Below are 17,809 nucleotides of genomic sequence, written 5' to 3' on the forward strand. Positions count from 1 at the left end.
ATGGAGCCCCTGGATCCATCTTTGTCTGCCCCACTGACGTACAGTATATGCGCTAGTGCCGAATCCTGAAACAAGTCATTCGCTGGGACAGAGTTATTTAAGGAACTGTGTCACAAAGCTCCAACATTGATATAAGCGAGGGGTTATTATCATGACCACATCTCAAATTGGGGCAAAAGTTTCTAACCGCAACCGTGTGAAATATGTAGTAGTTGGTAAATATGCCCCTATGTCTTCTGCTTCAGATCAGACCACCAGAATGTTCTTAGGAGACCAGAGTATTTTTGAAGATTTGTGTACTGATGGAGACAATGACTTAACCACTCTATATGCGACAGGATCAGGAGTATGTAGGCCAGTAGGAATTCCAGAGTGAGAGTTAGATAGTAGAAGTACTGTAGCAGTGGCTTCCTACATACACGGTAATGAAGTTCCCATCAATCAGATGTGGGGACATTGTGAGAGCAACACATTCTTATTTAAAATTATGTTTATACATCTATATAACTTGTGCTTTATTTTTTGGCTTCACTCTGGACGATACAGATGTTGTTACATGGTTCAAGAGTTATATCAAAACTCCCTTTGCCTATATCAGTATATTGTCTACATCAATATTCAATAAAAACAAAGCCAAGTGTTCTTGAGCAACACCTCTCATATTTGTTTCTTGATGAAAACTACAAGAACCAGTGAGGGCAAATGAGACGTACACCCAGAAAGGCCTGTACCACTGTTACCGGACTGCCGGTGGCGGCATCCATCTAAAGATGTCTTTGAGAAAGTAGCATCGGCACGGGAAATAGCGAAGAATCTGGCATTGTGCCAGAGTCTTTTTTATCTTCTGCAAATACATCATCTGTCCGAAGACATGGTGGCGCCAAAAGCCAGGTATAAGGGAGGGATTTGCGTGAGGGTTCTTCTACACAGGACTAAGTATATGTTCGTGCATGTTACATAGCTTTATTTCATCCTGGGTACTTATTTTGGTAGTGGAAATAAAGGAACCAGGCACATTAGATAGTTTTTCTTATTTTCACAGTTTCCATTCATTCTATAAAATGGACATATATCCACACTAAGTCATTTTTTTTTTTATTTCTTTCACATTTATTCTCACTTCTTTTCCTAACATCCTACTGCATTTATCACAGTTTATGAACCTGTCAAGATGCAGTATTTCCCCCGTATATCAGGCCGACATCCTTGCAAAAAAGTAAAAAAACATACAGGTTGGATGTGTGAAGAAGTTTAAGCTGACGCAGAGGTGGATGCTAACAGCACCGGTACAAAGACGCAGCAGCTGTGCAAATTGATGCAAAAGCTGCAGGAGACATCTTGGGGCTCATTCCGAGTTGATCGCTAGCAGAAAATGTTCGCTGCGCAGCGATGATGCAAAAAAAGGCACTTCTGCGCATGCGTATGCGGCACAATGCGCACGCGCGACGTACTTTCACAACGACCGATGTAGTTTCACACAAGGTCTAGCGAAGCTTTTCAGTCGCACAGCTGGCCGCAGAGTGATTGACATGAAGTGGGCGTTTCTGGGTAACAACTGACTGTTTTCAGGGAGTGTTCGAAAAAACGCAGGCGTGCCAGGAAAAACGCAGGCGTGGCTGGGAAAACGCAGGGCATGTTTGTGACGTCAAAACAGGAACTGAACAGTCTGAAGTGATCGCAAGCGCTGAGTAGGTCTGAAGCTACTCTGAAACTGCACAAAATTATTTTGCAGCCGCTGTGCTAAGCTAAGATACACTCCCAGTGGGAGGCGGCATAGCGTTTGCACGGCTGCTAAAAACAGCTAGCGAGCGATCAACTCGGAATGACCCCCCTTGTGTCTAAAGGCTCCCACTGCCAGCTTCTCTGGGCCTCTGCGGCGTCCGATAAAACAGCATCAGATCAACTGCGTGACCATCTGGTGTTTGAATAACCCTCAGGTTACTGTGCTGGGCCAGCCTACAATGTGCTGGGGGATTTCCCACAATGTAACTTTCAGAAATATGCCCCGTAATGATAATGCCCACTTCATTTTTTACCTTTGATAACAGTGGCAAAATGAAAGCCTTAGTAACAGACTATAGGGGTAATTCAGATCTGATCGCTGGGCTGCCTTTTTTGCTTCCCTGCGATCAGATAGTCGCCGCCTACAGGGGGAGTGTATTTTTGCTGTGCAAGTGTGTTAGCAGAGATGCTAAAAATCAGTTTGTGCAGTCTTTGCGCAGCCCAGGACTTACTCTTCCAGTGCGATGGAATCTTGCCGATCGGGGCCGGAGCTGACGTCAGACACCCTCCCTGAAAAGCGCTTGGGCAAACCTGCGTTTTTCCGGACACTCCCTGTGAAGGGTCAGTTGCCACCAACAAATGGCCTCTTCCTGTCAAACACCTTGCAAACGCCCGTGCGAATGGATCTTTCACACCATCCCGTCGCTAACCGGCAATGCTCGTTGTAGCTGTCCGATGCGCCTGCGCATTGCAGGGTATATGCATGTGCAGTTTGGACCCGATCGCCCGCTGTGCGAAAACACTCAGCAAAGATCAGATCTGAATTATATTGTCACAGTTCTTCTCCAACGTATACAACATAAAAAAGGAAATCCAACCTATTGCCCATCAATGGTTAACCTTTGACCTGGATGCTTATTTTCCTATTACTGCTCTCATCTCTTACACAACACACTATTACTGGCAAGCCTTACAAGGGAACTTTCACCATGCTTCTTTACTAGTACACACTTATCACAACAATTCATTTTCCAGTTTCCATCCAAATACCCTGGCAGTATTGATATTTATTTTGGAACTGTAGTTATTAGTCCAGACAAAAGCATGTTTTGATTGAGGATGCCCATGTGGATTAAAGTGTTTGCTTACTGTTCAATAGAATTATCATTTAACTGAAAAGAAGGAGCCTCTTCTCTAAATCCTTCAGCACGCTGTGGTATTTACTGTATATTTCAAAATGCTGTTTGTTTTAAGCTACAACTGCCGTTGTATTGACAATGGCCCTCATTCCGACCCGATCGCACGCTGCATTTCTTCGCATCAGTGCGATAGGGTCTGGAATGCGCATGCACGGCATGTGAATTGCGCACATGCGTCGTTGCAACGACGCTGACAGCGAAGAAAGCGGTTGCAGCGGCAACCGCAAGAAGATTGACAGCAGGAAGGCATTCCGGGGCGTCTACTGACCGTGTGAAGCCGTTTTCAGGGAGTGGTAAGAAAAACGCAGACGTGTCCAGGCGAACGGAGGGCGGATGTCTGACGTCAAAGCCGTGACCATCATCGTTGGACCCGTCGCACAGGGTAAGTATGTCCAGGGCTGGTCTTGTTTTGTGTGAAACTTTTTTAGCATAGCAAGGCTGCACAAGCGATCGCAGCCCTGCTATGCTAATATACACTCCCCCATAGGCGGCGATTAGTTGATCGCACCAGCAGCAAAAAGTTGCTTGGTGCGATCAACTCGGAATGAGGGCCATTGTCTAATAGTGCAGCCCTCACTTTTCTCTCAGAATATGTGATTGGGGGTGTGAGAGGGATATTTGGTAGGAATATTCTTGAGACTAAGGGGCACAGGGTCGGATTAAGGCTGTTGGGGTCCCTGGACAAGGAAGATGTTGGGGCCCCCACTACTAACATTGGTGTCTATTTTCTAAGCCTAGGAGACAGGGAGTGTGTGTGTGTGTGTGTATGTTTTACTCCCCATCTCTATACAGCTTGCGGCTATTCCTCTCTTCACCCTACAGCCCGCCCAACGCTATCCTTTGGATTCTGCAAAGAAATCTGGCGACATGCTGCTAGACATGTCTACTCTGAATCTCCATGATGGACGCTATATACAACACAGCTGTGCCACCACAGACTACACTCGCTATACTCCAGGGCCTGGGTAATTGCGTACACTGTGGAGGCCACCTATGTGTGGGGGACCCGGAACAACCGCCCCTGTTGTCCCCCCTCCCCCTGTTAATCCAGCCCTGAAGGGGAAATGTATCAAACATTATAGAGAGTGGGGAGGAGTGGACAACTGGAGTCTTTGTCTATTGCATACTTGCCTACCCTCTCGGAACAGCTGGGAGGCTCCCAAAAATTGGGTTGTGCTCCCGACCCCCAAGAAAGTAGGTGAGCCTCCCGGGACCGCCCGCACCCTGCCACCAACTTATTTAGTGGGAGAACCGGTTGGCCGATGACATGATTTGCGATGAATTGTGTAATCATAGCCACACCCCCACTGTGAACCTCGGCACTGTACAGCGGGGGGATGGGGATGACTACGATAACGTAATAACGTAAATGTGCAGCCACGCTCCCACCCACAGCCTCTTGTGTCGCTTCACACCTTTTACTCGCTTCCTATGTGAAGCCACACCCACTGATGTGCTGACCTAACTGCCATAAAGGGGTAGCCGGGGAGGCAGCCATAAAGTCGCCAACTGTGGTCCAGCATTTACTGGGTACATTCCATAAAATGATAGTTAGAAATTGATTGGTTTCTATGGTCAACATCGACACTTTTCTACTTCTCCACTCAAGATTTGATGCATTTCCCTTTAGGTACTAATGCCTAAAAGATAGCGGCAAATGGGTGTTAGCGGCTCACAAATAATACTAGTTTATAACTGTCATCATTGTCAACATATATTTGCATCTGGGCTATAGCAGCTGTAAAAGATAGGCAGGGCCAGATTAAGGCTTGTGGGGGCCCTGGGTCAACTAAGTTGTGGGGGTCCCCTTCAATAAAATTGCTACCCCATTGCTACTATGCCCCTTACCTTGTCTCCGTATCCACACACTCTCTGACCAGCCCCGTCGTAGCGTATTACATCATGTCCGCGACACTGCAGGGAACTGGCTCCAGGCAACAGACATGATATAATACATTTCAACACTGTCGGGAGTTTGCTAGTGCAGGTACAGACTGGGCCAGATTAAGGCTTTGTTTGCGGAACTGTGTGTCCCCCAATATGTGGTGGCCCCTGGCAGACCCCCTGTCTGCCCCCTATAATCCAGCCCTGATGATAGGACTCCTAGTAAGCGTATATGTGGGTGTATGTAGGTCTGCATTTGTGTAAACATGTTGCTGTACTTGTCCTATGTCAGACCATACCCTCCCTCTCCATTTTGTTATCTAGTTGAACAGCCATAAGTGTGAAATGTGTGTAGCTCTGCAATTGCGCGTACACAAGTTCACTTCTGAGCATGAGCCAAGTCACAAATGGACTTCACTGCACATGGGGGGTAATTCCGAGTTGATCGCAGCAGGATCTTTGTTAACAGTTGGACAAAACCATGGTGGTCATTCCGAGTTGTTCGCTCGCTGCCGATTTTCGCTATGCTGCGATTTATTGCTAAATACGCATGCGCATGGTACGCAGCGTGCACGCGCTTAGTTATTTAACGAAAAAGTTAGCAGTTTTGCTGTTGTTCGTGCGACGCTTTTCAGTCGCACTGCTGATCGGTGAGTGATTGACAGGAAAGGGGCGTTTCTGGGTGGTAACTGAGCGTTTTCCGGGAGTGTGCTAAAAAACGCAGGCGTGTCAGGTAAAAACGCGGGAGTGTCTGGAGAAACGGGGGAGTGGCTGGCCGAACGCAGGGCGTGTTTGTGACGTCAAACCAGGAACTAAACGGACCGAGCTGATCGCAATCTAGGAGTAGGTCTGGAGCTACTCAGAAACTGCAAGAAAATATTTAGTAGTAATTCTGCTACTCTTTCGTTCGCTATTCTGCTAAGCTAAGATACACTCCCAGAGGGCGGCGGCCTAGCGTGTGCAATGCTGCTAAAAGCAGCTAGCGAGCGAACAACTCGGAATGAGGGCCATGGTTTTGCCCAACTGCTAACAAAGTTCCTGCTGCGATCAACTCAGAATTACCCCCATGCTCCGGTACTCAAGCATGCTTAGAGGAGGAGAGTGGGGAGACCTCTGGAGAGGTAACTACATAGATACACTGATTGTTTATATTGTCAAAAACCATAGGTGAGTGCATAGCACCATTATTTTGGTAATAGTTGGCTCTGACTGACAATCAAGCTGGTTCCCAGTGCACTATTCAGCCTCTTTGTAATTTCGCTGTAATTAAGCGCTTGTTTCACTGCTCCAACTCCCATGATCTACTATATAGTTACAGTACCTTTTAGTAGGTGTGGTTATGTTCCACTTGCTCGTCCCTTTCACCTGATTAATGGTGCCTTTTGGTAGGCTTCTCTCTGGTCAATTTGCTCCTCCCACTCCCTTGATCTAAAGTGCCCACTGGTAGATGTAGCTCTTTTCCGATTGCTTCTCCCACTCCCCTGACCTGTGGTGTATATTGTAGGTGTGTCTCTGTTCCAATTTCTCCTCCCACTCAACCTGACCTGTGGTGTATATTGTAGGTGTGTCTCTGTTCCAATTTCTCCTCCCACTCAACCTGACCCATGGTGTATATTGTAGGTGTGTCTCTGTTCCAATTTCTCCTCCCACTCAACCTGACCCATGATGTATATTGTAGGTGTGTCTCTGTTCCAATTTCTCCTCCCACTCAACCTGACCCATGGTGTATATTGTAGGTGTGTCTCTGTTCCAATTTCTCCTCCCACTCCCCTGACCTGTGGTGTATATTGTAGGTGTGTCTCTGTTCCAATTTCTCCTCCCACTCAACCTGACCTGTGGTGTATATTGTAGGTGTGTCTCTGTTCCAATTTCTTCTCCCACTCCCCTGACCTGTGGTGTATATTGTAGGTGTGTCTCTGTTCCAATTTCTCCTCCCACTCAACCTGACCTGTGGTGTATATTGTAGGTGTGTCTCTGTTCCAATTTCTCCTCCCACTCAACCTGACCCATGATGTATATTGTAGGTGTGTCTCTGTTCCAATTTCTCCTCCCACTCAACCTGACCTGTGGTGTATATTGTAGGTGTGTCTCTGTTCCAATTTCTCCTCCCACTCAACCTGACCCATGATGTATATTGTAGGTGTGTCTCTGTTCCAATTTCTCCTCCCACTCAACCTGACCCATGGTGTATATTGTAGGTGTGTCTCTGTTCCAATTGCTCCTCCCACTCCCCAGATGTATGGTGCATATTGGTAGACATGGCCCCGTTTCACTTTGCTTCTTCCACTCTTCTGCAGTTAAGGAATACTTGTGGCAAACAACATCAGCTGAAGCATTAAGAGCAGGTGTTAAAACATCCTTCTAGCTGTAAAAATTTTATGGCAAAATAAATACAGATTTATTGTGTACATTAGTATTTATAGCCTTGCGTCACATCTAAGCTGCTCATACATAGTGTACAGTATATGCTTTTTAATATGAATGGAACAGAAGTTTCTGTTTGACAAATTAAGGTGGAGTTTGGCAACTCCATTCCTGCAAAAAAAAAAGCCAGATTTGTCTCTGATGTGGGATAATTCTGATACTAAATCATACATTTACTCATGAGTTCTCCTGATTCCGATCTACAGTAAGTCACTAACACCAAACTCATACAGAGGCAATACTATGGGGAGATGTACTAAGCAGTGAAAAGAGTGGAGAAGTGAGCCAGTGGAGAAGTTGCCCATGGCAACCAATCAGCTGCTTTGTATCATTTTATAGTATGCAAATGATAAATGTTACTTTAATGCTGATTGGTTGCCATGGTCAATGTCTTCACTGGCACACTTCTCCATTCTTTTCACAGCTTAGTTTATCTTTCCCTAAATCTCTAATACCCCTTTCACACTGCCAAATATAACCCGGGTTATAGCACGTGAACTAGCAGCAACCTGGATCTTTTTGCATTGTAAAAGGGGCCAGGGGAAATAATCTGGGTTGAGTGACTCGGTATTTCAACCATGGTAACGACCAGGATTGAATACGAGTTCCACCAGGGTAGCAGTGACTGGGTAAGCAGAGTCGATGCGATCCGGTACTGTACACACTATAGGAACAAGCGGCGCGGCACCGCCTACAGGATGCGTCATGGCTGATGTCACCAACCCGGCAAGGGTCTCGCCTGGGAAGGAGCTGTGCACAAGTCCCGGGTGCGACCCACTTATGGGGTACTAGTGGCTCATATATAATTCTAGCTTTTGGAGACTGAATATGATTATGTATATCCTTTTGTTTGAAGCAATTATTAATAAAACATATCTGTTCTGCTTGATCTATGACCTTTACTGATTTAATAATCAATGCTCAGTACATGTATAATGTTGTATAACTATCAGTATGTACCTTTTACAATATATGGTTTCATAAAATGCTGTCTCTTTCTTAACCCAAGGATATTCCTGGTCAGTGAAGCTTTTTCAGGTACAATCAGCGACCATGCTGCCAGGTATCTACTGCCTTGTCCCCGTTGCCTGGTCCCTGCCGCCGACCAGGCTCCGGCACCTGTACTATGTAATTTACAGACGTTGGGAGCTGGCGCATGTGCATTAGCGGCAACGGTACTGCGCGCACAACGCGCCGCCCCCCCCCCCACTGCAAAATGTACATAAGTCTGACCTATTCTCTAGCTCATTCATTTTCAAACTCGGTCCTCAGGACCCCAACAAGTCACGTTTCCAGGTAACCCAGCAGGTGCACAGGTGTACTCATTACTCACTGACACATTTTAAAAGATCCACAGGTGGAGCTCATTATTCCACTAGTGATTCTGTCAGAAAACTTGGAAAACATCAACTATGGGGACTGAGTTTGAGAACGTATGGACTAGCTCCCCTCCATCACTCACCAACCAATGTCTACATACCTTCAAAACAATAAGCAACAACGTCATGTCCTATTACATCTTCACCAATCTGACGTAGGTTCCTGAATTATATATAATTCTCTTCATACTCAACAGCTTTGAAATGGTATTTCTGCCTGAATACATCAATATGCAGCGAGTCTGAGGGGGCCCCTGTTTTCATCTTGGTCCAGAAACCCTAAGCTACAGGCCCGATGGCAATTGCGTAGGTTGCTATGACCCCAGTGCAGGACAATATTCTGTTTTATCTATAAAGGTAGGATTCCATTCTCTCCTTATGATAGATAGCAGGTGGATAGCTTCCAGTAGAAAGCCACATTTGTTGCAGTTGCAAGGTGGAGAAGATCTGCCAGAGGCACAGCCCTTCTAACTGCACCTGTCCTAAGGGCAGAGCACCTAGTCCATCTCACTGCTGATATTCCTCTGCTAGCCCCCTGCAACGCCTGCACGCGCAGTTTGATGCTATGCATGTCTTCTATAACTTGTGTACTCGCATTCCATGCCATAATTGTGTACAGATCCTCTCCTATCCCTACACTCACATTTTTTCCCTTAGCCCCGTAACATTCCTTTACTCACACTCTGTACTGCTGCTGTCGCCAGCCACAATTTTATTAACTCAATTCCACAAGTACTTCTGTATTTCAGTGTTAATAATAGACTTGCATTCCTACACATTTCCTACAACCAATTAACCATTTTTTGACATCACCCCCATTCAGATTGTGCTTTAAACCCCTATTATTACATCCTGTGACACCCACACACTGTCCGCAATGCATTAACCACTATTGTTCATATTGTATCATTTTATACTCTTATATTCTCAGTACTCTACCTCTATTAGAATTGTACAGTACACACAAGTTGATATGTATGCTGTGTGCGTATACAGAAGGTGTATGTGTCTATAAATGTATTTAAGTGCCATCTCATAATGTACACAGCACAATCAATAGGATACAGGAATTAACCCTGCCTGAAGAACTTACAATCTAGTAAAAGAAGTCTGATCTCCATATTTAGACATGTACACAGCAGAAATATTAGAATACAGCAGACCCTGCCTGAAGATCTTACAATCTAATAATACAAGTATGGATTGCCATATTTAGAAATATACACAGAAAAAAATAATAATGATATATTGTACAGTATTCCATTCCTGTAGAGCTTACAATCTAATAAAACAAATATGAATTTCTTAATTTATTCTTACTATAGTAAATATTGTGTCATTATTTCTGCATACAACCTACACATGTTATCCTTTCATCACCAGTGACTTATAAAGCTACAAATCGGTTATTTGTGTAATGATTTCTTTTGTAACTGATATTATACCTGTGTAACGCACCCTCCCAAATACTGTATATTCTCACAACCCATACATTTACTGTCACTCACTGCCCAACACTCACCTCTCTTACCCCTCCCTCCATTATAGATTTACTCACACTGTGAATGTGATAATCATGTACTAAACCCCTACTAGTCACAGTTGTGTAGCATCTTCATATCACCCTCCAGCACTCTCTTCATATTGTAACCTACCACACCCATCTGTCACCCCTCACCTCTTACTCTGCTGTAACTCCTGTCACCCAGCAGCCAGATTGCAGTAAAATAATGATTTAGAACTGCCTATAGCTGTACCTGTCACTCTAGCCAGTATGAGAGTGTATCCAGCGCAGAGAAGCACTCAGGTGGGTGGGTTACCTACACTACACACCCTGACACTTCCCCAATAATCCATCAATCAAGTGGTTTCTTTCTTTCATGTGTGTTGTATCTCTCTGTCTAGGCAACAAGATGTCAGTATGTCCTGTGATACAGATTACTCTATACAACTTTATTTAAGTAATAAAATAGTTCTATGAAGCAGTCTACACCATGTACCGTATGATAAGTACAGTAGGTGACAGAGCAGCTTTTCCTTATGTCACAGTGCAAAGTAGCCACTACACATAGTACAGCAGCCAACTGGCTGCCACTTACCCCTTAGCCGTGTAGTAATTCCCACATAACACTGCAGGAAGGAGCTGCTGTGGTCTTGTCCCCAAATACTCAACATGTAGCAATAAGAGCAAATACAATGTTCTTATCTGGAGAAAAAGGATAAAAGATACTCACCTTCCCCAGTAAGGAGGAAGAGTTCTCCAGAGTTATAATCCCATAGCTGCAGCTGGTATTCCCATAGTGCTAGATGCATGCATAGGTATGCAATGGCTAGAGCGTGTTCTGATCGCTGTTCCTGGATGTATACTGCTCCTGCTGCATGCCCTATATACACTGACTTTCCAAGAGTCGCACGACACCCAGACATGCTCTAGATTTGCCCCCTTGTGGAGCGATGGGAAACTACAGGCTGCGCTACGAAAAGAAGCCTCAGCTTCGGCGATGCTATCCTGACTTTAAAGACGAATTCGGGAGAGCTGTGGGCGCTCATTTTATATTTGTCTTTGCAATAGCATTACAAGGACGGGGATTTTTTTTATTTGCAAGTTACTAACTTACTATTGTGGAGAGATCATCCTTTAAAAAGTACAGGTGTTTATTACATAAAATGTTCCTTGTTTCTATTGGTTGTATTAGGAACAACTGGTCTACAGAAAGCCAGTGCTGTGCAGGCTGCAAGTAAATTGGGACAAATAAACAGATTCTGAGGTTCTATAAATTGTTGATTATACAAATAATTTTAAAATAATTTATTTGCATTATACTTGCATAGAGAGGAGGAGGCCCGTGTGCAGACTCATTCTGGGCCCCCTCATCTCTAGCCGGAAGCACCATAGAGTTGTGGGCACTACAGTCCTGCTGTCCCAGAGTCCAGAGCGCATGTGCAGAGCTCCAGGAAAATGGCACGCCGGCCATTTTCACAGTGGTTTTCCTACTGCATATGCACAAAACACCGGGAAAATGGTGCTGCACCGTTTTCCCAGTGATTCCTGCAGCGCTGCTGCTGTGCCGCGGGACTCCGGAGGGCATGTATTAAAAATAATGGGTGCAGGGTGTGCGGTGTGGGCCCCCCTGGACCCTGTCCATGCTGTGATGAAAAGGGAAATAGCAGGATTAGCGATATGGATATCAGTGACAAAAAGCAGAATTTCTAGAGGGGGGTTTTCAAATGCAAGACACAATCTCCCACTCTGCGGAACATTGGAGCAAGTACGGGAGTCTGGGGGAGCGGTAGCGACCCTGGATATTAATGTAAATAATGGTCTCTTTATACACTGTATACTATATGGAATACAGTATTAATAATTCTCTTACGTCCTAGAGGATACTCCATGGGGTATAGACGGGTCCACTAGGAGCCATGGGCACTTTAAGAATTTGATAGTGTGGGCTGGCTCCTCCCTCTATGCCCCTCCTACCAGACTCAGTTTAGAAAATGTGCCCAGAGGAGCCGGTCATGCTTATGGAAGCTCCTGAAGAGTTTTCTGCATTTATTTTTCTGTTTGTTATTTTCAGGCAGGACTGGGTGGCACCAGCCTGCCCGCTTCGTGGGACTTAGAAGGCAGGAATGGCCCAACCTCTTGAAGGGTTAATGGTCCCGTTCCCCGCTGACATGAAACTAGCTCCTGAGGGAACTATTCGCAAGCCCCACCACGGCGAGCGTACATTCCTGCAGCAAGCCGCCACCCCCTAACAGAGCCAGAAGAGTGAAGAGTGGTGAGTACTAAGCTGGCGTCCCGGTTATGGCGGCATGAGGGTACGGAGACGCATGGCTTCTAACCGCGTCGGTCTGCGCCTCCAGACTCAGTACACAGTGCACACGCATAGCTTCTGAGGGGGCAAACTGAGTCTCAGTACACTGTACACAGTACCCACACTGGCAAACACACACTTAAAACAGTTAGGACTCCATTTTAAGCACTAATTTACCTAAGCCAGTATATAAAAAGTTGGAAGACCGCACACTTTTGAGGGGGCGGAACTTCACTATGAGCGGTTCCAGCAGCTCACCAGCGCCATTTTCCCTCTGCAGTGGACACAGACGCTGATGAACAGGGAAGCGCAGCTCCTCCGAATGACTCCTGATTACCTCAGCGGTTCCAGGGGGTCATAGCAGGGGGGCACCGATTATTAGTGTACTAAGTCCCCAATCTGGGTACTTAGTCTGCGACCCGGCTAAGCTTGGTATTAGCGATAAGGGCGCAGTGTGCTGGCTCCATAATACCTCTGTGTCTTCCTGAAAGGGCTCTTTGTGGGTTAATGGTGCTCTTAACCTTGTCCTGTGTGTGTATGTGCTGTCACAATTCCAATATGTCAAGCAAAAAGTGTGTTTCCTGGGAAGTGGGGCCTTCACCCGGAGGTGTTCAGGTGCTTGACATGTCGATGGGGATGTCCACAAATCGATATGATGGCCTCTCGTCTCAACAAAAAGCCCAAGCGGTATTGTTCCAGGTGGAGAGATCCACAGGCAGTGGCAGTAGATGCTCAGATGACTCCATGGGTCTATCAGATGGTGTACATGTTCCCTCCACTTCCACTGATCTCATGAATTCTGAAAAGAATAAAAAGGGAAAAGGTTCTGGCAATTATCATTGCGGCAGATTGGCCAAGAAGGGCCTGGTACGCGGACATTCTGGAGATGCTCCTGGAAGATCCGTGGCCTCTACCTCTTCGCGAGGATCTTCTGCAACAGGGCCCATTCGTCTATCAAGACTTAACACAGCTACGTTTGATAGCATGGAAGTTGAATGGCTGATTCTAGCCAGGAGAGGCATCCCTGACAAGGTCATCCCGGCTATGATCCAAACCAGGAAGGGGGTAACGTCTAAACATTACCACCGTATTTGGAAGAAATACGTCTCCTGGTGTGAGAGCAGAATTTTTTTTGCGGTGGAATTTTATCTGGGATATTCCTGCTTTTTCTGCAGTCGGGTGTGGATGTGGGCCTATGTCTGGGCTCCATAAAAGTCCAGATTTTGGCCTTGTCAATTTTCTTTCAGACACAATTGGCTTCTCTTCCTGAGGTCAAGACATTCTTGAAAGGGGTTCTGCACATCCAGCCTCCTTTTGTACCTCCCACGGCACCTTGGGATCTCAATTTGGTGCTGCAGTTCCTCCAGTCGGACTGGTTTGAACCATTACAGGAGGCAGACGTAAAATATCTTATGTGGAAGACCGTCACACTGTTGGCCTTGGCTTCAGCAAGACGTGTGTCAGAGCTGGGGGCGTTGTCTCACAAGAGCCCCTATTTAATCTCCCATAAGGGCAGAGCTGAACTCAGAACTCGTCAGCAATTTTTTTCCTAAGGCGGTGTCCATGTTTCACATCAACCAATCTATTGTGGTTCCGGCTGTTACGGACACCTCTACTACTTCAAAGTCTTTGGATGTGTATGTGAAGAGAACAGCACGTCACAGCAAATCGGACTCACTGTTTGTTCTTTATGATCCCAATACGATTGGGTGTCTTGGTTCAAAGCAGTCAGTCGCGCGCTGGATCAGGCTTACTATCCAGCATGCTTATTCCATGGCAGGATTGCCGGTTCCTAAATCTGTACAGGCCCACTCGACTAGGTCAGTGGGTTCTTCTTAGGCGGCTGCCCGGGGTGTCTTGGCCTTACAGCTCTGCCGAGTAGCTACTTGGTCAGGTTTGAACACGTTTGCAAAGTTCTACAAGTTCAAAACTTTGGCTTCTGAGGACATTCAGTTTAATCAAGCAGTTCTGCAAGAACCTCAGCACTCTCCCACCCGGTTTGGGAGCTTTGGTACTCACTGTTGGTACCATGGTACTAAATGGATGCCCAGTAACCTCTAGGATGTAAGAGAAAATAGGATTTTAATTACGTACTGGTAAATCCTTTTCTCTTAGTCCGTAGATGATACTGAGCGACCACCCAGTGCTTCGTTCTTCCTGCACGGTTACTTGGTTAAGTATTCTGGTTTGTTCAGCCGTTATTGTTGTTCCTGTTTCAAGTTTGGTTAGCATTGCTTTCCTCTTGTTTGTGTGTGCTGGTTCAGAATCTCACCACTATCCTTTTATCCTTCTCTCAAAGTATGTCCGTCTCCTCGGGCACAGTTTCCTAGACTGAGTCTGGTAGGAGGGGCATAGAGGGAGGAACCAGCCCACACTATCAAATTCTTAAAGTGCCCATGGCTCCTAGTAGATCCGTCTATACCCCATGGTACTAAATGGATCCCCAGTATCCTCTATAGGGTACGAGAACAGGATTTAACAGTAGGTAATTAAAATCCTATTTTAATACTAGAGATTGTCTATATTAGTATAGGCTGTATCAAACATTTAAATAATATAAATAAGTGGTCAGGAAAAGGTTAAATATGCCATAATAAATAAATAAATACACACAAATAATAGATCCAGTACTGCACTTTTCTAGCATACATTCTCCCACCTCATGGTAAGGCTCCTGTCTCTTCTTTATGGTAGCTACTCTCTGGTCTAGTGCACTGTTTGAGGACTCTGATCCACACACACAGCACACTTGGTATAAGAAGCTGCTACCACTGTGCATGTGCAGCAGCTCTGTTCTGTCCCATAAACTGCATAATGTGGTGGTAGTTCTTGTAATAGTATTACATACCATTGCTATTGCATACCTCCCAACAAGACCCTCTCCAGGAGGGACACAATGCTTTGCTTCTGGACTTTTCTCTTAATGTATGATTGCCGGCACCTGTGTTGTACAGTTTAATGGATAGAAAGGTGTTTCAGCACAGGTGATGTTAATCCTACATTAAGAGGGAAGTCCAGGAGCAGAGCATTCTGTCCCTCCTGGAGAGGGTCATGTTGGGAGGTATGCTATTGCATACCTCCCAACATGACTCTCTCAAGGAGGGACACAATGCTCTGCTTCTGGACTTTTCTCTTAAATTATGATAGCCGGCACCTGTTTTGAACAGGTGGATGGATAAGAAAGGTGTTTCAGCACATGGCAATCATACAGTAAGAGGGTAGTCCAGGACCAGAGCATTCTGTCCCTCCTGGAGAGGGTCATGTTGGGAGGTATGCTATTGTCATAATTTCAGTGCCAGATTAAGGTGCACATGGACCTGGAGCTAAAATTTACAAAGGGCCTAAACCCTATACTGTCTAAAGGAATATTGCACACACACAACAACTACAATTACAAGGTAAGCTGGCGAAGGTAGAACCAAATACAACAGATGCAACACAGTTTTGCCCTGTGAGAGCTCATTTTAACCCCTGCCTACCACCACATATACACCCACAGTACACACTACAAACATAGACAGTATACACACACACACACACACACACACACACACACACACACACACACACACACACAACACCACATATACAGTGTCGGACTGGGGCATGAAGGGCCCACCGGGGGAATGCAGTTATAGGGGACCATACTTAGGGGTGTGGCCAGCCCACAAAGGGGGTGTGGCCAGCCTCCACGAAGGCTTGAAATACACAATAGTTCAGTGCAGTGTAATGCAACATATCTACGATGTATAATACAAGTGCACAGTCTGGAACCTGATCCCTAGAGGAAGGAGTGGGCCCTGAGTCAGTGGGGCCTACCGGTGGTTTCCCTGGTACCCCTGTGGGCCAGTCCGACCCTGCACATATATCCACTACACACACATCACCACATATATACACACAGTACACACTACACACACACACAGTACATATACAGACAGTACACACCACTCATACAGTACAGTATATATACTAATTGATGCTACTCATCAAGTAGCCATTATAGAACATTCGGCGTAGACTTCGTTCAAACAAATGATTTCACAATTTTCGGGCAATGTCAAGGATCCAAACTACAAAGAAATTGTCAGGGAAATGCTTATTAGTTAAAGAAATCTTGGCTGCAATTATGAGTTTAAAGGTACATTTTTTGAATAATCTCAGAGACCACAGTGAAGAACAGGGTGAACGGTTCCACCAAGACGTTAAAGATGTAGAAAGAAGATACCACGGCCATTGGGACGTCAGCATGATGGCTGACTACTGCTGGATGATACACAGAGACGACACAGAAAACACTTATAAGCGAAAAGCGACAAAACGAAGTTTGAAGACAAAAAAACAAGATATTAACGTTTTTTTTTCAATAATTATGGTTTTGTTTCTATTGTTTGATTTTTGTTATTTTATTATGTAATTAAGTCAAAAACACAGTGAAATCATCTACACTTCTTCGTATTTCAGAATAAATATATAAAGAACAATTAAACTTCTTGTTTTTTTTCTTAAAAATGTATGTAACCCCTTATAGGTAAATGTGATGTGGTAATTTTTTTATATACCATTTCTTGATGTACACAGGAGTATAATTTAGAATATAAAAGAATATAAAATTATTATTAAAAAAGCTTTCAATACCTTAAACTTCGTAGACCTGTGTTATTAGTCCTTCCCTGTGACCATTATTAGTCCTCCCTGTGTTCATTATTATGTCTCCCCCATGTCTATTATTAGTACCCCCGTGACAATTATTAGTCCTCCCTGTGTTCAGTATTATGTCTCCCCACCATGTCCATTATTAGCCCCCCCGGTGACAATTTATTAGTCCTTCCCTGTGACCATTATTAGTCCTCCCTGTGTCCATTATCATTCTCCCCATGTCCATTATTAGTCCCCCATGACAATTATTAGTTCTTCCCAGTGACCATTATTATGTCTCTCCCCCCCATGTCCATTATTAGTCTGCTCCTGTGCCCATTATTAGACCTCCCTTTGTGTCCACTATTAGTCCCCCCCGGTGACAATGATTAGTCCTCCCTGTGGCCATTATTAGTCCTCCCTGTGTCCATTATCATGTCTCCCCATGTCCATTATTAGTGTCCCCCCATGACAATTATTAGTTCTTCCCAGTGACCATTATTATGTCTCTCCCCCCCATGTCCATTATTAGTCTGCTCCTGTGTCCATTATTAGTCCTCCCTTTGTGTTCACTATTATTCCCCCCTGGTGACAATTATTAGTCCTCCCTGTGGCCATTATTAGTCCTCCCTTTGTGTCCATTATTAGTCCCCCCCTGTGACAATTATTAGTCCTCCCTGTGCCATTATTATGTCTCCCCATGTCCATTATTAGCCCCCCGTGAAAATTATTAGCCCTTCCCTTGACCATT

At 45.2% G+C, this 17,809-nt stretch overlaps 1 protein-coding gene across 1 annotated transcript in view; it reads right to left on the reverse strand.

Annotated features, from left to right (window-relative positions):
- The window catches only part of CHRM1 (cholinergic receptor muscarinic 1), a 416,640-nt gene extending 405,643 nt beyond the window's left edge, over window positions 1-10,997 (reverse strand). The window contains exon 1 of the mRNA XM_063944868.1: window positions 10,843-10,997. The gene's annotated coding sequence lies outside the window, so the exon portion shown is untranslated. The remainder of the gene's footprint in view (window positions 1-10,842) is intronic.
- Window positions 10,998-17,809: the final 6,812 nt, after the last annotated feature.

Source organism: Pseudophryne corroboree, chromosome 11 (assembly GCF_028390025.1).
Source record: "Pseudophryne corroboree isolate aPseCor3 chromosome 11, aPseCor3.hap2, whole genome shotgun sequence".
In the NCBI taxonomy this organism is placed as follows: Eukaryota; Metazoa; Chordata; class Amphibia; order Anura; family Myobatrachidae; genus Pseudophryne; species Pseudophryne corroboree.